At 39.4% G+C, this 21,037-nt stretch overlaps 1 protein-coding gene and 1 long non-coding RNA gene across 3 annotated transcripts in view; one reads left to right on the forward strand and one right to left on the reverse strand.

Annotated features, from left to right (window-relative positions):
• The window catches only part of LOC109029742 (QRFP-like peptide receptor), a 150,324-nt gene that overhangs the window by 102,249 nt on the left and 27,038 nt on the right, over positions 1-21,037 (reverse strand). The gene's annotated exons all lie outside the window — the stretch shown is intronic.
• The window catches only part of LOC140224233 (uncharacterized), a 93,628-nt gene that overhangs the window by 33,927 nt on the left and 38,664 nt on the right, over positions 1-21,037 (forward strand). Inside the window, exon 4 of the long non-coding RNA XR_011899525.1 lies at positions 20,425-20,525. This is a non-coding gene — a long non-coding RNA (uncharacterized lncRNA). The remainder of the gene's footprint in view (positions 1-20,424; positions 20,526-21,037) is intronic.

Genomic DNA, 21,037 nt, shown 5'->3' on the forward strand with positions numbered 1-21,037 from the left:
GAGTATGCCTGATATGTGCTTTTGTACCGATTTGATTTATCTTGTTTCGCTCGGAAGATACAAGGTGGGGAACCTTACTTTTTGGATGAGTACTTAACACCCTTTATCCCTGCAACCCTTTACGTGTAAGTCATTATAAACAAGCGGTTATTTCAATGTATTATTTTATTAATCCCATTACATAAATGGCTGGTTACGGATGTAGACAAAATCAAAAATCTTTTCAAAATGTGGACATGTTTGATAAGTAAGTGAGTTAGTCCAATCGTGGGCGTTTGACAGCTCGGTGCAACGAAGTTCCAACTTTTGGTGGCGGACAGGTGGATGGGCCTGGTTCTCCGCCATAGACATCACGGCCGGCGTTGATCTCCGACTCTATATAACACAGTATCCAGAATATGAAGCTAGAAGTCAGACAAAAAAAGAAAAGAAAAGAGGAAAAAAAGGAACCTAAATTGATGGAAGATTAAAATTTTTGCATCACTTATCCCAAATAGAAAAAGCATTCTGGTCTACTGTATCTAGCAGTCTGGTGTTCATATATGGTGTGTATTTCTGATAATCCTTACTGAAATTTTTGGTAATGATTATCAGGAATACATGTCACTAACGAACACCTGATTGTTTAATAAAGCTTGTCATGGTATTTTTTCTATGCAAGAAGTTTTTGATAACAAGCGAGCAGTGTAAAAGAAATAACAAACCTTTAGGTTCATTGTTTATTTCTGAATGTGGGCTTCCTGAAAGGTCTTGAACTTCAGTCATGACAGCTTCAAAATCTTCTTCTGTACTTGGCTCGTCGAAAAAGTCATAAGCTTCAACATCATCCTCGTCCTCAGAGTCCGCTAAAGCAATTTCAGGCATGTTTTCGCATGTATCACTGCAGTTGATGCACAATGCTGAGCATTTAAGCCCACATTTCCTGCAACCGCACGCGCCTCGACAACTCGTTTTGCACTTGCAGGATTATCAGAAATACACATTATATATGAACACCAGACTGCTTGATACAGTAAACCAGAATGCTTTTTCTATTTGGGATTAGTGATGCGAAAATTTTAATCTTCCTTCAATTTAGGTTCCTTTTTTCCCCCTTTTCTTTTCTTTTCTTTTCTTTTCTTTTTTTTTCGTCTGACTTCTAGCATCATATTCTGGACACTGTTATTGAGTCGGAGATCACCGCCAGCCGTGATGTCTATTGAGGAGAACCAGGCCCATCCACCTGTCCGACACCAAAAGTTAGAACTTCGCTGCGCCGAGCTGCCGAACGCCCACGATTGGACTAACTCACCTACTTATCAAAGATGTCCATATTTTGAAAATGTTTTTGATTTTGTCTAAATCCTTAACCAGTCTTAAAAATAATACGGGATTAATAAAATAATACATTGAAATAACCGCTTGTTTAATATGACTTACTTGTAAAACGTTGCAGGGATGCAGGGTGTTAAGTATCTAATGGCGCAAAATCGATATCTCCCGCTGCCTTCGTCGCGCTCCCATTCTCACGATTTTTACGTTAAGTGTACATATGTATATACCAATCTCTTGCAAATTTAATCTTCTTTCCACAGAAGTGACGAGATTTTCAAAATTTTAAACAGAAAAAAAGTTATGAGCAAAAAATGGGGAAAAACCGTAAATTTTAGTCGTTTTTTCAAAATGGCGGCCGGGGGGAGGGTCGGATCTGTCAGGCAAGTCGAAATTCGGATTCTACGACCCAAAAAACATAAAGTTAGCCCATAATTGCTAGTTCGACTAAACTTTCCCTCAAACCTCCTATTTTGAGCTCTATTGCCTGGACTATGAGGAAAGTGATGCGAATCTTGTGTAGATAGGTGTAGAGCTGATGCGCAGGCTACACAGCTACTGCGCAACCTCCTCGACCACTGCGCAATGCGCATCCTCCCGCGCATAGCGGTAGCAGTCTCGGAGCTTTCTGAAAATTCACTCACTTTTATAACGTGATTGTAAAAAAACCTGGGTCCTATATCCAAAATCTGAATAAAGCGGGCTCATCTAGGGCCAATTACTCGTCGATTACCGCAAAAAAACTTGGAAATCGGCCCGGTAGAACGCTCAAACGAACTATGACAAAAAATATAAATTTACATTGTTTAAATGGGAGAATTCGCAACTTTACCACTTAATATAAAAAAACCTGGGCCATATTTTGAAAATCTGAAAAGAGTTGGCTTATCTAGAGACAATTGCCCGTCGATAGCCGCAAAAATCATAAAAATCGGCTTGGTAGAACGCTGGAACTAAGCGTTACCAGTTTCGCAAAATTAGGAGGCCTCGGAGCTTATAGTATAGATAGTCGGAAATCATACGCGCGAAAGGTTGATAATGGTTTCGAAGACTATAAACGCTTATTTTGATCAGATTATCTTCTCAACTTCAACATGTATCTGCTCGCGCCTCGCGCCTTCAATTTTGCAGACGCAACGGGGACATCCATCAAGTACGAATAGTTGTATCTCTGCGCCGTCATCAAAGCGTGTCGTTTTCCTTGATCTATTTCCATGCTGTGTTATTGGTTCCGTGTGTCTATTATGACACCTATTTGGTGAAAACGTCAAAAAAAGTATGTACTTCTTACTCTCAAAAACATATAAATAACATAGATAATACTTAAAAAACGATCAAAATCGATGTATTAAATTACGAGTCGATATGACCCAACTTGGATTAGACTTTACCCGTGGCAGTTGGAAATTTGAAATTCGTGATAGAAACAACTCAGTTTGTGCAATTTTAGAAAAATCCATGGAAAGTCGACTCAGGTGGCTACTCGTATATCTCTGTAACAACGGCAGGATAATCATTGAAATTGATACTTATCGCTATAGAAAAAGGAAACAAAGGAAACCTGAGCGATCCTATTGGTTGAAGCGGGTGGTTGTTATAGAGTAAAGGGGTAAAATTATGGACTAACTAAATGCGTCCAGCAGGTTGCCATTAGGTAGGCTATTCCTCAGCTTTTTTGTCCATTGCAACCACCCACTTCCACCTAGGCCTTGTCTCCACGAGCCGTTTCACGAGATTTGTCCCAGGGAAAAATCCCACTTACGAAGTTGGGAAAAATATTGAGTTAATCAATATTTTTCCCAGTACCAAGTATGGTACTTGTACCCCTAGGACCTACTGAGAGAAGAAGAAGAAAGGAAAACGAATTGTGCGATATTTTATTCATTACTACATTGTTGATGTTTGTTTAGTTAAAATAATGTGTCTAATTGTCAATTGAGTGCATTTATTATTATAATCCCGGTTAAATACTCGACTTTAACTACTTTATCTTCCCGCGCAAATTAGTCGCAGGACTGTATGAGCCCCGTCCCGTGGAGACGGTAACTGGAAAAAATCCCATAAGTTTCATTCCTGCGATTCAAACTTGGGACAAATCCCATGAAAACGTCCTGTGGAGACAAGGCCCTATAGTATCACTCCATTTTTCCACAGTCTTCTGTATCAATCGCTTTGTCTGTCGAAATCAATAATCAGCTCTTGATCTAAAATACGTGCATTTTCTAACACAATTTGGTGGCTGTGTGCAGTGCGGGTGGAGAGTGTTCAATACGATATGATTCGAGGATTAGCTCCATATCAGAGCAATTACTGAAAAAAAAACCCGCGTTGCCTCAATAGTGATTGAACCGATACTTTTGAAATAGGGAACGAGAAAAAATGAAAAACCGTATTCCTAGCTAATTTCAGCGCCGCGCCGTTCGAATCAATCATATCTTTGTGATGGCACCCAATCGCCCAGCGCAGAATTCACCAAGTACGAAATTCAGTATGGTCAGACTCAAATGGGTCAAATTTTGAATTACGGCACGACTATTTCTGACAAATTTTAGAAACGACATATGCGCCATTAGTTTCATCATGTCATGCACGTAGATCCTTCAATAAGTGATTCATAAAGGTAGTCCCTTATTGCAAAATTGTGTCCAACTGTCACCGGTAGCAAAAAGTTAATTCTGGAAAGGAGGAGCCACTATATCTTTATCAATATTCATACGGCGTTTTTCCCTAGCATGGCAGTGCAGCACTAAGAACTTCGGTTACCATGGACTAGAAACTTGAGTGTCCCGTATGAACTGTAGTTCAGTCCTTATAACTGAATAATATTTGGACCACATTTTGCAATTTGTAACTACAATTTCTACCTCAGTTTGAGAACACCTACGCACCATTAGTCTTCATCTGCACATAAGTCCTTCTAGGGATATACCGGAAATTGTGGTTCCGAATTGCAAAATGTAGTCCATATCTCCGTGTGCTATGTTGATTATATTGATCGTAACAAACCAGGCCAAAGTTATTATTCGACTTTTTTTTTAAACCATCAACATCACTGAGAGAAATTTTTAGTCAGATCAACCAGAAAACTACTTGATCCAATGAGACTACTCCAATGAATATTTCCCGAAATGGAATGATACTTGAATCAACTGGAATAGCCGGTTAGATTTTTTTTGGTTGAAGTAACTGGAAATTATCCTTGTTTTATATGGATAGAATCCTTGCGGTATCTGAAATTATCCTCGGAAAAACTGGAAAATATCCTTGAAATGACGGGAAAAGTTATTTGTTATCACTGGAAAATTTCCAGAGACTCTGCCCCTAGTTTCTTTAAATTAACCGTTCTTTTTTTTCTCCGTGCAGAATTAATTCGATACCTATAGAAAGTTCGATATCTGCCGAGACGTGTGATGATTATCATCGATACTAACTGCTTTGGTGTCAGTTCATTGGCACATCGGTGTGTGTGTGAAGAGCGCGTCGTTTGAGGAAAAGAGCTCTTGATGCGGAGCACGAGGAAGCTATAGGCTCCTCATTCTTCGGCGAGACCTGTCTGATTGTTAAATAGTTAATGATAGATCAATCGCCACGCGCCGTCCCGAAGCGCCCAATTCCGACGAGCCAGCTGCCTGTCAGAATGTTCGAATCATACATTCGCAATGCGCGTCCCACGTTTCTCCGAACGCATCAAGTAAACATTAATTCCCATGTTAAATACAGCATACATGGCAGTGGCGTTCTCTGACTCTAAATGTCGGAGAAAATTGAAACGAAGAGGCTTTGAAAGTTTATGCTCATTTCTTTTTCGCCTTCAATTTTTGAGGTAGGCAAGAAAACATCCCCGGAGTAGCAATGGTTATCTTTTCGAGGGTGTTTGTCTCGTGCTGCTTACAAATATGGTCTCGCGGTAAATTATATCTCCGAACGCATCAAGTAAACATTAATTCACATGTTAAATACAGCATAGATGGCAGTGGCGTTCTCTGACTCTAAATTTTGTCGGAGAAAATTGAAACGAAGAGGGTTTGGAAGTTTATGCTCATTTCTTTCCGCCTTCAATTTTTGAGGTAGGCAAGAAAACATCCTCGGAGTAGCAATAGTTATCTTTTCGAGGATATTTGTCTCGTGCTGCTTACAAATATGGTCTCGCAGTAAATTATGTCAAACTACAACCTGGTGATTTTGAATTGCTCTTATTTTTCTGTCCAATTCTCTCAGAATACAAATTAAACTTCTTTCCTCGGCTTTTTTTTTTTTTTTTTTCTTTGGAAAAGTGCTAAATTCCGCACTTAGATATGAAAATAAGTTAATTGATATTGAATTTTTTTATTCGTGGTGAAAGGCCGTCGCCCATTTACCGCTTGAAATAATATAAGAAAGTGGTACCCAGATTTTACCAAATGAGAAAGTTTTGTTCTTGTATCCTGGCGATATGCCAACTTATCATTCTCAGATCTTAATCTCCCCAGACGAGGCAGAGAGAGGGCCTAATTCGTTGCCTTACGATTGGCGAAATTCTTCATCGCAAAAAGTAAGCCTTGATGCGTGCCCAACAATTTGGTTCTTTTCACGTCTCAAATCTCAGTCACGACGCAAACTTTGAAGGCAGTCTGGGTTTGAGATAGTGGTTTGATCGACCATGAGATTCACGCAGATGAAGCCGACAGGTCTGATGACAGATGTTCGATGATAACATCCAGCCTCAGCCGTAAACGCTTAAAAACGACTGAAGAAGTGATAGACGCAATAGTGCTACGCCACAAAAATGCGACTTACTGATGTATTCGAAAAGGATCGATTATCACGATGTGCGCAAAGAATATTTAAATGCTCGATTCTTTAGCATCGCTTTGAGTGGGAAAATATCGATAATAGATGAGTGACGTTTCGCCACAATGCCAGTCTTAAATGTTGCTCGCATGCCTTCCCTTCAAAACCCCTGATGTATATGGACTTTTTCTTGTTTAAATGTTTCTCTATGACCCGAGGCTCAAAATGTCTTCCAGTTTAGTTACAACTTTCACTCAATAAATTATTTTGAATAAATTTGAATATATTTTGGAGGAGAGGCTGAGCTAATTTAAATTTATGAGGAGATCTTTCCTGCCTTGGGAACTTACGTCGACGCAGAGGTAGCTAATGAAAGTTAGACTCACCGGACGTGAAGGGTGATCATTGGATGCGAGCATTTAAAACTTGAGCCCTATGCAATTGAATTATTGGAAAGCAATGAAAGAAGAGAAAGTTTAGGGTGCATTAGGTTGATGACAACTCAAACATGAAAAAGCCAGGGCCGTTTTCTGACATGAAGATCTTGGGTTCTTGCTAACGAAATTGAATTACGAATTAAACGGGGGACCATTGATGACCCAGAATTGCACCTTAGGTCAATGGTGGCATCGACGACCCCTCAGTTTCCTTGTAATTTAATCCTGTATCAAAAGTTTAATCCTTCCCAACTAAAAGACTTAGAGTTTGCCGAACTTGCTCTTTTCTTCGTTTCCGTTCCTAATTTGTATTTGAGTCGGACTTCAAGTCACGCTCGGCTTCAAGAAAGTTTTAAAGGAGGCTTTAAAGAAAAACCTTCGTAGGAATGCTGATAGTGACTAGCGAATAGCTGGAATAGGTATAATTGTGGCAAACTGTCAATTCCTGAAACCAACAAAATGAAGCATAATTGGACTACATTTTGCAATTTGGAACTATAGATTCTAGCCCGGTTTCAAAACAACGTATGTGCCATTAGTTTCCCTATACACATAAGTGTTTTTCAAGAAGAGCCAGAATTTATAGTTCCAAATTGCAGAATGCAGTCCAATTTTGATCAGGTTCTCCAGCAATAGAGTGTTAAATTTGGTGAAAAAATGCAAAATTTTGAACAGAAGGCAGAATCGAAAAATAATTAAACCAAACCGTCAAAAAATCTAATCTTTGGGTCTGTTTTTTGCTTCTCACTGGAACTATCGAACGTGAATACATCGAATATAGCAAGAATATCGCAGCAACTATATCAACCCATTTTCTGATTTATTTATAGTGCACAGACCACTCCCCGACTTTTTTTCTGCAATGGCGAGGGGATAAACTTAGATTCTGAGACGCGGACTTGAGATATTCTCGACGCACGACAACAGGCGATCGACAGCCAATCATCTCGAAGAAAACCTTCACTCACTTCCGGCCGGCGAGCGGGATCCGATGATCGGAAAATAAGTTTTCATGACGCGACGTGTATTCTGTGTACCTCTCTCCGATGAAGAGCTAAAGAATGGTGGGTAGGGGAAGAGGCGTTAGAATTGGTGTGATCAACAGACACACTCCCGGAGATCGAAGCCTCTCAAAAAAGCACCCGTGACAACTTCCCTCCCCCCCCCCCCGCCCTCCGCGTACCCCCTCGATATTTCGCAGTGGGTGTTCAATGTTTATTCAATAGCCCCCGATGCGCGCTGTTATTTTGACACCATGCACGCGGTGCATTCAACGGCCGTTACCTTTGCCGTGTCTAGCGAAAAATTTCCGTTTTTTCAGCGACCGTGGATACCGAAGAAGTGCTCGATGGCAGGGATGGGCAACAGAGCGCTCGAAGTTGAAGTTGACCGACATGTGGAAAAGTTTGAGCATGTGCTCGCCTCAATGAGGCCTGTTGTCAAGTCGGCGGAAAAACTTGCGTATTTTCAGGGAGCGGTTATCTGAGGTATCAAGGATACAAGTCACTCTAAACACGAAGTAAAACTTTGAATATACGAAATTTTAATTAAAATAACTCGGATTTAGTTGTATATGACTATTTCTTTACTTAATTTTTATCATTTAAATTCAATCCTCACGGAAAAAATTACCTTTCTCACACTGGAAAAAAGTAGCTTGGATCTAGAGTCCAGACTCTTAAAAACATTGTCAAGAAAAAGTACTCTTGATTCAATACAATTTTTCCTTGAATCGAGGAGCCAAGCCTCTTGATTTAAGCAGATATCCTTTTTATTCAAGCAAAAATCCGATCGAATCAAGAGTATTTTTTCTTGTTGATGTTTTTAAGAGTCCGGACTCTAGATCCAAGCGACTTTTTTTTCCAGTGCAGAGTGTTTTACGTTTGTGCGATAGATACAACATGCAAAAGCTGCAGTCAAGCAATAAAAATTGGAAATATTCTCTTATTATTGAGTCCCAATTATATAGACAGAAGGAAAGATATGGATTTGATCGATATAAATCGATCGAAAAGTAAAAACGTGAATCTATCGACGCGAACCGATCGACACCGATTCGATCGAAAAATTATAAAAAAAGGGTCTCGATTCAATCGACATGATTCAATTGCACGATAAAAACGTGAACCGATCGCCAACCGAGAATCGATCGAAAACCCCTGAATCGAACGATAAATCCGTGAATTGGACGTAGTTCTACCAAAGAGACCTATGTGGAAGTGAGAAATATGGGGTGTGCTCGTTAGTCTCTGGCCGGAAGAGTGAATGAGGATAATAAAGCGCCAGTGACGTCAACGGAGGAGGACGCCGCGTCACGTTCCTCGTGGTTGCGGTAGTCGTGGTCATTAACTCATGAGCCCTGTCCACAAGGCTCTCTTGCCATGCCCGCGGCTCATGAGTTCCGCATTCAGTTGCACATAGGTCTGTTTGATAGAATGTAAAATCCCGCTTTTCCAATTCTTCAAAAGGAACCACGCCCACTTTTACATTGCTTCTTATGCAGCTTCCAAGAGCACACCCCACATTTCTCATCGCCACATAGGTCTGTTTGGTAGAAATACGTCCAATTGATCAACAAATCCGTGAGTCGATCGGCAAACCCGTGAATCAATCGAAAAACCCGTGAGTCAATAGACAAACCCGTGATTCAATAAAAAAAACCCGTGAGTCGATCGAAAGAACCGAAGTAAAATCGAGTGAAAGAACACTGTTGCAGAGTTCGGGAAAGAGTTCCAAGCACGAAGTCTGAATTATTCATCCAATTCTTCGGAAAACGAACCGTTTTGCAAAGTCAAAAGTAGCAGTTCAGTACCTCTGTTTATTTTCAAAAGGGTTGGGGATTTGATACCTCTTTAATTTTCTGCGTATGGGTTTAATTAGAGGTTTTAATAAATTAGCCATGATGAGAATTGATGGCCTCCGAGGGCTCGTTATTTTAGAATCCCGAAAATCGAGAGCGTGCGTATCCTGCAGCTCTTCAAGCAACAGATGTACTTCTCCGGGTGAAGGATAAACCGTATGAGTTTTCGAAAGTTGCCAAATTTTTTCTTATAAAATATTTGATTTTGAGGAGAGTCGTAAATATTTTCCCCTGAAATTTTGGCGCTTTTTAGAATGAATCTTGATTACATTTTTTAAGTGAGAGGTACTTATACCGTCGTGCTAAGGAAGAAAGCCTTATGAACCTTCTGGCGTTGCCAAATTTCCTTTGATAAAACAAGAACTTCCTGGTAAACATATGAATATTTTTCTTCCAATTTTTCAGGCAATTTTGCTCGCGATTTCACCTAAAGTTCCTGAAAATTTTGAGGAAAAAATTCAAAACTTGTCTTAAAAGTAAACATTTTTTTGAAGAAAACTTTGCAACTCTCGAATGTTCATACGGTGTTCTTCCTCAGCACGGAATAAAAGCATAGAAAACTGCACGTCAACATTTTGTACCCTGAACCACACTCAAATCGCATTTTGCGCATTTTTTTTTTAATATCCTCCAAAAACGCACAATTTGTGCAGTTCGTATGTGGTTTTACTCATCGGCATTCAGCGTTCTCAGTTGAGACTCAAGAAAAAAAACTATCTCAAAATCTCTTATCTATTATCTTCACGTTTGAATTTAACTGCGTTTTAAAGAATTTGCTTTCTCTTCATTTAGAAAAAAAAGAAATAACCTGCAATTAAAATAATATGTGAAGGATTCAATTAAAAGTAGCACAATTGTATATAGATTCGAGTAAGGTTTTCCGAAGTCTCCCTGTATCTGCTCCCTCGGGAAACCTGATTGTTGGCGGCTTAAAACTGAGTGTCCACCTAGGCGGTAAATTTGTAAATGCGTAGTAGGGACCACGCGAATTTTTTGTAAACTGGTAGATTTTACTCCGATGTGATTGGTTTGACGTGAGTTTTAAGCAATTTCACCTCTATGATGGCCAATCAGCTGGTCATGTCTCCTGTTTGCAACAGATGGTGAAACTGCAGAAAAGCGTAAACTTCGCAAAAACTTCGGTTTGGGACTCTGCGGACCTCTTATCATGACTCATCACCGAGATGGAAAAACTCTCATCGTGATTTCTCAAAAGCCTCTCTCCAAACTTTTTCTCTCTCTGCGAAGAATATTCAACGAACTTTTCAAGCAATACTGCCATGCGAAAGAAAAACGCCGCATGAACATTCGAGTGTCACAAATTTCCCCGGATAATAATATTTATTTCTGAGGAAGGTAATGAAGATTCGCCCTTTGAATTTGCAGATACTTTCGATTGAATTGCAAATTAAATCCTCTTAAAAATGGGAAGAAAAGCATTCACATATTTTCCTAAACAAATAAAATCATGAGAGTGACGCATAACGCCTGAGGCACGAAGCGCCTCAAGGAAATTTTAGGTAACGCCTGAGAGTTCATACGACGTTTTTCCCTAGCGTGCTAGAATAGCGTTCTCCTCTGATCAGATGGACCGAGTTTATCAGAAAGGAACCAATCCTCATTTTCGAAAAAATTGAGTTAAGAATGTTTTTAAGTTTCATTGGTCGTTTATGTTCTCCTGCCAAATGCTAAAAGTCGAAAAAAATAAATTAATTTGTGAAAAATGGGGTTAAAGTTCACCTTCTACATTGATCCTTACGCAAAAATAAAACTTCAAACCTCTTTTCCTCAGTTTCAAATTGATGTGGGATGGCTCCGTTCTGATGAACTCGGTCCAAATATATACTGAGAGCGGTTATTATGAATGACCCCAAAGGATATACGTGTTTCTGCAATTTCACACTGGATGTGTATTTTATCGGAGGAAATCTGTCAACGTCGGAATGATCATGCGGCGTTTTGACTCGGGTTGGCAGCACGCGGAGAGCGCGCGTTCTGGTCCGACCTCTGAAAACTCGTGTAACAACACTGTCGTGCTAAGGAAGAACGTCGTATGAACATTCTAGGGTTGCCAAATTTCCTTCGACAAAACCTTCATTTTTAAGGAAAGTTATGAATGTTTTTCCTTGAAATTTTCAGGAACTTTAGGTGGAATTGCGAATAAAATTATCTGAAAAATTGGAAGAAAAATGTTTACAAATTTTCCCGAAAATTCGTGATTTACTAAAATAAATTTGGCAACGCCTGAAGGTTCATACGGCGTTTCTCCTCAGCACGGCAGAACAGCCCAGCGGAGCTCGAAGGGAGGAATTCAGAGAGATATGGAATCCACGAAATGAGATTTATTTCGGCTCCATCCTCGTGGGAATGCGAATTAGCTTGATCGGGCGGCCCGCTCTTTCGGATGTTTAACTTATTATTCGCCCCGCCTCGTGGAGTCGGAGCATCTGAAAATGGAAAACATCGAGTTTTATCAGGTGCCCTACCAGGGCAGCAGTTTTGAACCGAGTTGGACCCTCGGGGGTCCGCCAGGACCTCATCTGATGCTGCAGAGAAATTACACAACTCCAGAGAATATCCTTCGTGGATTCGAGGGTTTTGCTTGGCACACCAATCAGTGCCGGAAAAGCCGTGGAAATGGAAAGTGTAGAGGAAAAATGAAGTGTGAATTGGACTAGGGTGGCAAAATTTCATGAAAACAAAATCTTGAAACATGTGAAATATTTCACGAAATTTCAGAAATTTATATAAAATATTAAAAAGTACAAGTTCCTTTTCATGTTTCGCAAAAAGTAAAAATTGTGATTTTCTTCTATTTTTGGGTGTTTGAGTGCGAGTTGCATACTCTAGCCCCGAAAAATATGAAATATTTCACAGCCTCGTGAAATTTCATGAAATATTTCACTGAAATTTCCAATCTTTCATTTCTTTTTTACGTTTCATGCCACCCTGATTGGACCGCGTTTAGCAGAAAGGAACCAAGCCATGTCAGCTATTGCCAAATTTAATCGGGCAATTTTATTTTTCACAAGAGAACGTTTGTGCGGGTCCCTTTGAAAATTTGGAGGAACTTGCTTTGTGCTCAGCAGATGATTCCCTGCAATTTGCACAAAAATCCGCACAACCCTTTTCATGTAAAAAATTAAATTTCCTAATTAAATTTGGCAATAGCTGATGTGGCTTGGTTCCTCTCTGCTTAGCACGGTCCAATTAATGCTAGAAAATGAAGAAAACTGAAAAAGAACGCAAAAAGGAAATGGTGCGAGTTTTGAGATGAGCGTGTAAAACATTCTGACGCGCTGAATCTGATCATTTAAGTTGTTTTTTTTTATTATTTTTTTGAGATTTTACAGCTTTGTTATGCGTAAAAGGTGAAAGTCTAAAAACCCACGGACCACTCCACTTTTAAAAAACATGTGTGTTTTTCTTCAACTTTGTGTTAAATTAAGAAATAAATCAGTGAGTTCGAAAACGTCATCTCTTAACGTTAAAATGTACCTTCGATGTAAGTCTCTTTTTTACGGGTGAAAATTTACTCGCATTAGCTTCTGCTTTTTGTTTTCATTTAAGTTCCGATACACTCTTTATTCGACTATTTTTGTCTGCACTCTGCATGGACCGTCTCATCAATTTTACCCAAGTATTCTTCAAACTTATTATCTCCCCTCTGTTTCTACAGTTTCTTTCAATCTGCCTCTGTAACATCGTTTCTAATCTCCCCAAATATAGTGCAGCCGCCGCACCGGTCAGCGGACAACGCATATTAGAGCCTACAAGAGTGCAGGAAAACTTCACGCATTGCGCCAAACACAGTGCGGTCGCCGCGCCGCGCCGATCGGCGCGGAAAGCATATTAGCGCCTACAAGAGCGCAGGAATACCTACTTCACGCACTACGCCAAAAGAATCAGTGAGTGCAAAAACATACCAACTCGGGTTTTTTTCGATTTTCACTTTTTTACGGTTTAGTTACACTTATGGTTAGAAGCATCTCCACGCAAAAGACAATTTCGAAATTGCAATGGGAAGTGCTCGAAACAGCGGCGGAAAAAAGGGAAAAATCGAAGTGTGTCATTAGAAATACCAATTTTTGGCCATTTCAAGGGAATTGGTGACCATTCAATTTTGCGATTTTCTTTTTTCGGTTCAGTTTACCTTGTTCCAACAAGTTATAGAAATATTCAAGCGTTATTCAGGTCCAAAAATATTAATTTTTCAGGGCAGACTATATGAAAAATTAGTATCTGAAAGTCGGTGAGAACGATAACACACCAACTCGGAAATTCTTAAACGCTTAAGTCTCTGTTATCAAACATGGTGTATCGATTTCAACTTGGTGTTTTACAAAGTCTCTAAGTACTTGTCCTTTGGCACCAAAAAGGTTTTTCTTAAAGTAACTTCTTCGTCCGCTGCGCAGTTTTAGGTGTTTCCTGAATAATTTTTTTTCCCGAGTCGGTGTGTTTTCGAACTCACTGATTCAAATAAAGCTCAAACCAGCACAAATTTGATGTCAGTTCCCGTAAAGTTCTCCTTGCATTCAGTACAAGAAACAATGAAAACCCACGGAAAGGCCAGAGAGGCTTGGCTTGGGTCACTTTGTGTTCTACTTTTCATGGTAACCGAACTTGATTGTTAGCCTATCATTAGTTTGTAACTTCCGCCCTTAAAATCGATTTACGCCTCATCGGGTTATACGCAACACATCCATTAATTCATTACCTCGTGTTAACTTCGTTGTCATATTTAATGAGGAACTTAGTGGAACTAACTGAAATCTGTTCAGATAGAAAAATTCAAAGTGTTCGTATGTATTTTCCGCTTTGTCACATGACCCTTAAATGATTTAGTTTTTCTGCCTCTTAAATTCTTCTTGCTGATTGTTTTCGCCATGCTCATCAAATAATAAAAGGCAAGGTCTAAAGAGTTTTGTAGAACACAGTCCTTGATGAATATTTTCTCATTTTCTCATTTTTGATATTCTTTTGCATTTTATCTCTATGACCTACCTTACCCGTTAATAAAAAATATCATCAATATTCAGAATTCCCGAAAACCTTCTCTCAAAAAGAGGAACTAAGTATTTTCTGTCACCTTAAGCATAACATTCACTTCTATAATTTTATCTTCATCATATAGCATAGCTCCTCAAACTTTATACGTTTTAACTTTGCTGTCATATTTGATTGAGATATTTTATCAAAAACTTACAATTAGCGGAACTAAAAGATAACTGTCCAAACAAAGCAATTAAGAGTGTCCCGAGCATAGCTTTGGCACTCATTTTACAGACGATACCAAATTCTAGATGGAACCTTCACCGGTCAAAGCTCATTTTGCTATATTTATGAGGTCCTCGTTGACATTTGGATTATTTACCGGAAAAAATGAGTGAATGTGTGATTTTAAGGCACAAATTTCATACATACATATAAGTCGCTTTACAGCACCCCCTTGCGCTCTACGACTCCTAACCTCCACTGCTCTCTTTCAAACCACAAATCTTGGGGGATTGAGCACCTTAACATTTCTGCTTCAATCCCTTCCCTCCAACCTTTCATTGGGCGCCCTCTGCGTCTTCTCCCAGGAGGAACCCAGTCAAGGACCTTCTTCGGCAACCTGTCTCCTGCCATTCTCTGGACATGACCATACCAAATGAGTTGTTTTGTCATAATATCATGCACGATGGTCTGCTTGGCATCCATGATCTCCCGTACCGATCTCCGTACAAATTTCATGCTCACACCAATTCACGCCGCGGAAAAATAGAGGATGTTTTTGATAATTTCGTTTTTAGGCTTCGTCATGCAGATTTAACATGCACTTTTTGTTGTGCAGGACAAGGTCTGAAGAGTTTTGTAGACAATCCGAGATGGAAGCTATTTTATTATTTTTAAATATCTCGAAATTACGTCTTTGAATTCGTCCCAGTGACCTCCCTCTTAAGAAAAATATCATCACTTTAGAGTGCCTAAAAATCATTCTTCGAAAAAAAAGAGTCTGGAGCGGAAAATGAAAAGACAAACTTTTTTGTCACCATAAGCATAACATCGATTCAATTATTTCATTTCCTCGCGTAAAATCATACATCCAATTCATTCATCGTAACTCCGTTGTCATATCTGATAGGAAACTTAGCGGAACTAATTAACATCTGTCCTCATGAAGCAGTTATCAACGATCGTATGGGCGCTCTGCTCTGTTTACGAACGAGACCTAATCTTAGTTTGAAATTTTTGGAGCCTTCACCGGTCCAACGCATTTTGATTTTCCTATTAAGAGCAATTCTGCCAGTTTGCACCGACAGAATTGGTCTTCCCCTGAGAAGAATGTGTTTTTTGAGGATAAGTGGCAACCTCACAGATGCGCTATGATAAAATAGGCGACTCGCCGTGACGAAAATTAAATCAAGCATGCCTTCAAAGTTGATGGAGCTGAGAAAACATCCCGGACTGTCGTTCAGCGATCATGTTCTCAGGGAAAAATTGGACGATCGTGATGTCGTCTTATTTTCAACTTGCATCACGACACCTGTCGACCAAGAGTTCTGGCAACGTGCCCACGTCCATCGTCTGGAGTGCCTTGTTGCAAATTGACGGAAAAATTCACGACTTTGTCCCAAACTTGAATGAAATACACCGCATACGAAATGAAATTAGTTTAATAGTAAGGATCCAAGTCACACTTTTAAGAAAAAATGAGTTGTGTGTGATTTACATTCTGTTGGAAAAAAATACAACAAGCATAAATGGCGTTCTCTGCCGGGAACATGCGAGAACAGGATCCCTTTTTGTCAAAAATAGATTGTGGTTCAGCCTTTGAATAGCGCTCAAAATGGCAACAGAACCTGGATGACAAGGAAATCTCTAGCGCCTTCAAGTTGTGGTGTATGCAATGAGCACGTCACTTGAGCTCGAATAGTTGCATCCACTTGTTGCTAATAATAAGTATGTTGACCTCCACGTTGGAATGAGGAATCACTTTTATGGCTAATCCACAAAGCCATTCACGCATGCTGTTTATGAATGGAGCCGAAAAGTAATAATTGCAAAATGCAGTCTAATGCGCGCCCTTTGATGGATGTCAAATTGCGAGAACCGCTAACCTCCAATGAAAACCGTCTGTACATTATAATTTACTTAACCACGGATTAGCTCCCGGCACATAAGCGTCTTGGTTTTTATTATTATACCGATTATGACAGGCTGACAACACTGTTTTCCTCAATTGAAGTGTGTTGTGAATAATCGATTCTTGCCTTGATAAATACCGATTGTTATTCCTGTGCATTATTGTGAAAAACATATCAAAATAGAAGCTCGAAATGAGTGCGGCATGAATCGACCCACGTAGGGCACCAACTTCCTGTAGTACCAACCTATTGTAGTACCAACACTGTAGCCCTCAAGTATGACTATTCTTCGATATTTGATGAAAAAAGGGAGGCTCTTCTCTTTTCCGAGCTGCAACACTCAATAATTACAGCCATCGATCCAGATAAGCTCCCATTCCCAAATCTGGTCAAGCTGCAATGTTGCGTAAGTTCCCGCCAAATTCAGCGTTTCCCATCGTACTGCCTTCGAGCTTTCGAGTTTGAGTTGGACCGCGTTTAGCAGAAAGGAACCAAGCCACATCAGCTATTGCCAAATTTAACTGGGCAATTTAATTTTTTACAAAAGAACGTTTCAACGAATTCTTTTGAAAATTTTGAAGGCATTTGCCCCGTACTATGCAGAAAATTCAGTGAAAATTGCAAAAAAAAAAAAAAAAAAAAAAAAATCTGCACAACCGTATTCATGTAAAACATTATGTTGCCTGATTAAATTTGGCAATAGCTGATGTGGCTTGGTACCTTTCTGCTCAGCGCGGTCCAGTTGAAATCGCCACTGTTCTCCATTCATCAACTTCGATGAGCCGAATTTTTCAAACTTGACAGGACACTCGGCTTAATTTATTCCGACTACAACTTCGCAGCGCTCGGGTTCTCTCAAGTAATAGCGCTGACGGCGATGGCCTCGCGATTGTAGCTCTGGATCGGGGATGGCATTAAAAATGAAATTCGGCGGCTATAAATAAAAATTTACGTTTGCTTTGCAGACGTCAGATTTTGGGACACATCGCGGCAGGAGCGTTCGAATTACGCGTCGGTGCGAAAGACCAAGGTCGATTTAGTTTTCTAAGTTCACTCCTGAGAATCCGTTGAATACAAAATTCTGCGATGGAAAAATTGAGGTAAGATATTTAAAAACATGCGGGAGAAATCGAGAAAACTTGAAAAAAAAAATTATTTTAAAATAATTTTTAAAAAGTAAGGGTGGACCACTTTACAGGGTAATTTAGGGAACTTTACAGGGCTGAATTTTACTCACAAGTTTGAGAAAATTTTCCCGTTAACGCATCAAAGGTGTCCTTATAAAGATCCCTTAGTCACAGTCCAAAAATACGAGGCCTCCTTAAGAAAGGATCTGTTTTATAAATGAATATAAAAATACAGCCCTTAAATTATACGGACCGTCCCTGGGGAAGGCGTTGTTTAAGGAATTACTGGATTACTTTTTTGCAATAAGCAACCGTTTTGCGTAAGGAACTATATCTGGCTCTCCCATAAAAGCACGTATCTGCATAGGGAAACCAATAGCATGTATGTTGTTTCTAAAATGGGCCAGAAATAGTGGTCCAACATCGCGAAATGTGATCCAACTATGAAATCAACCTTAGCTTTCATACTGTTTTGGTGATACCTTCCCATCTTTCAAAAGACTCGCACTCGACTCGTCAGCCGCTTATCAAAGTACTTTTTGTAGACTGAAGAAAAAAAAAAAAAAAAAAAAAAAAAACCCGGAAATGTTTCTCGTCAATCGTGAACTCAGCAACGCCTTCTCGCCACGCCGCGCCGTGCATCACATTTGACCCGCCACACATAAATCTACTGTCACTCCCTCTCGATATCTTCTCCTCCGCGCTGCGTGTCACCGCATCTCTCTGATCGTCCTCTTTCTTACGTACCAACGTTTAAAATCGGGGGAGGAATATCTCAGATAGCTCCGGAATCTTCAGAGATCCTGTACGTGATTGCGTCAAGAGTTCTTCCCTCTCGCGGTTATCGAGTTAAAAATAAAGCGACACGAAAACATTGATACAGGGGAAGATTACTTGGTAGAAGGCGGTAGGGTCAGTCATGGTTTAAAACTGGATCGAAATAAATATTCAAAAATTCGGGCGGTTCGGTAAAATCAGATATTTACATGATCATGTCTGGGTAATCAAGAGCAGGACACAGAATTTGCCTTAAGAATTTAGAAACTTATTGTATTTATGTGTCTCGGCTGACTAGGTTGTCCCAATTGTCCATTACAAGAGCTTGCTAGCAATACATCCTAGAACTATTTCATAAGTACATCATTTTCATCCACCGTGATAAAGTTCAAAAGATTAACCCTCCATGTTCGAGTTTATTAATTTTAAAGGTATATCTGCTAAAAAAAAGATTCAATATATCAATACATGACAAGTGTGGTAAACCCCGCTTTATATTATTACTAATCATTTAAAAGTAATTCTTAGCGTTCAATCTGCAGTATTATAAGTTTTATGCTATATCGGATTTCTCCAGCTGACCTAACAAAACTTACGAATGACAAAAGCAAAATCAATAAGAAAATAGGGTTATCGAATAGAAACAGAATCCTGGTTTTGAAACCAGGATCAGAAGAAACCAGACCAAGCCTTAATCGGGATCAGCCTAACGGCAAATTACGTTGCTTAATTTTCTCGTAGATTTTTTTATTTTTAATTTTTAAGAGAGATCTAAATATCATAACGCATCGAAACTTTTTGCGAATTACCGGAGAAATACTCTTGAACACTTTTACTTTTACATTTACTTTTTTACTTTTTTAAAATTTTTTTGGAATACTGTTTGAAGAATATCCTTCTGTAATTTCAAGTCAGAATTTCAAATTTATTTTGTTGAAAAAAAATAAAGGAAATTAGGCAGAGTTTGGTGCAGTAGGTAGATTCCAAATAAACTCATCCGCGGTATAAAGTCATGAACACAAGCTTCAAAATCAGTGAACAATTCAACATAAGTCGGCAACATCGGTTCTAATGCGAGTCATAAATTACGCGATGAACAAAGGCGGTAAATTTCCCACAAATTGAAATAGGAACTCTCTAATTCGGGGCCATATTCATTTATGGCCATTGATTTTTTTCGGCGCTCGGAGTTTTTTCATTTTTAAAAATAATTCGACGGGACGTAGCTCGATTCAATATTCGTAAAGGACGCGGCAAAAAAACGCTGCTACTTCATCGTGACAGGTTACGCTTGAACATGCCATGCCTCTCGGATTAAATCACCTATTTATGTTTCTATTTATAGCCACTTTGTTCAAACTTCTGCGTAGCGCATTCCAATATTCGATGGTTTTTCAACGTATAGAGGAATAAACAAAATGGAATGATGCTTATCGGTTCAATCAAGCTAGTCGAATCTGAAAACGGCTCGAACACTTTAAACTCATCAATTTAGCATCAAAACAAGAATTGAATGAACCACACGTGGAGGGACTCGTTCTCGAGGAAGCGAGTTTTCCTTCAAGTCTACAGGCAGGCAAAGAGCACACAGACAATTGCGAAAGTTGTTAGTCTAATTGAGTCTGCAGTGCAAGTTTTCCTTCAATTCTCCACGTAGGCAAAAACGCAACAAATGCGAAGAGTTATTCATCAAATGAATGATTTGTAGGCACACAGAATTGTAGCATTGAAATTTTGACTAACTTTGCTTGAAATCAAGTGCAGTCACAATAGTATTTTGTTAAAAAGCTTAAAGTAAAGACATGGTCTATTTGCTTCATGTAATTCCTGCGTGATTACAGCTCAGTAATACGGTCACATTTGTAGAGGTGTCAAAGTTAAATGACAGCGAAACTACCAAATCACTTATCTCGTTTGCGGTGTTTAAAAATCTCCACTCCCATTTCAGTTTTCAGGAGACGAACCTTTAAATATCATTCCTTGAAGTTTTCATAGAGTTTTTTTTTTTTTTTCAGACAGGGAAGAAAAAGCACGGAAGTTTTCAAGAATTGAAGTTGAGTAATTTTCCGTTTAAAAAATAGAGTATGGCAAGAAGTCTGCAACGTCGTAAACCGAGGTACGTAGGATGTTGGTTTCACCTTCGAAATATGTTTTATATGCCCATCGCTATACCGCCTAACCTGTTCCAATTTTAATTTTCCAGTGTGCTATTCTTTTTGTAAATGATCACTTTACTTTTCTCTTATCCAATTTGCGAAAGTATATGGACTAATTGGAATAAATACGCAAGTTGAATTGGAAGTGCTGCCAACAAAGGGTGTTGAGAGCAGTATAGAAGATCTCTTACATTTTCCCCGCCTTTTAAAATTGTGGGCTGAACTTACAAATGAGCCCAGATTAAGATGTCACTTTACGCTATGGCTCTGATTGAAATTCAGCGGAATGTGGGATAAGGTGAGAGGGGAGTTCAAATCTGCTTGGTTTCGAGCCACTTAATGTTCTCGCGAGTGAATTTGTAAGCAACATTGTTTTTAAGTTTGGATGCAGGCCAACCGAACGAATGTTGGGACAGACAGCGTTCCGCCCCTGTAAGCTCCCGATGTGTTGTTTTCAATATGTCTGGCCAAT

This window comes from Bemisia tabaci, chromosome 3, assembly GCF_918797505.1.
Source record: "Bemisia tabaci chromosome 3, PGI_BMITA_v3".
Classification (NCBI taxonomy): domain Eukaryota; kingdom Metazoa; phylum Arthropoda; class Insecta; order Hemiptera; family Aleyrodidae; genus Bemisia; species Bemisia tabaci.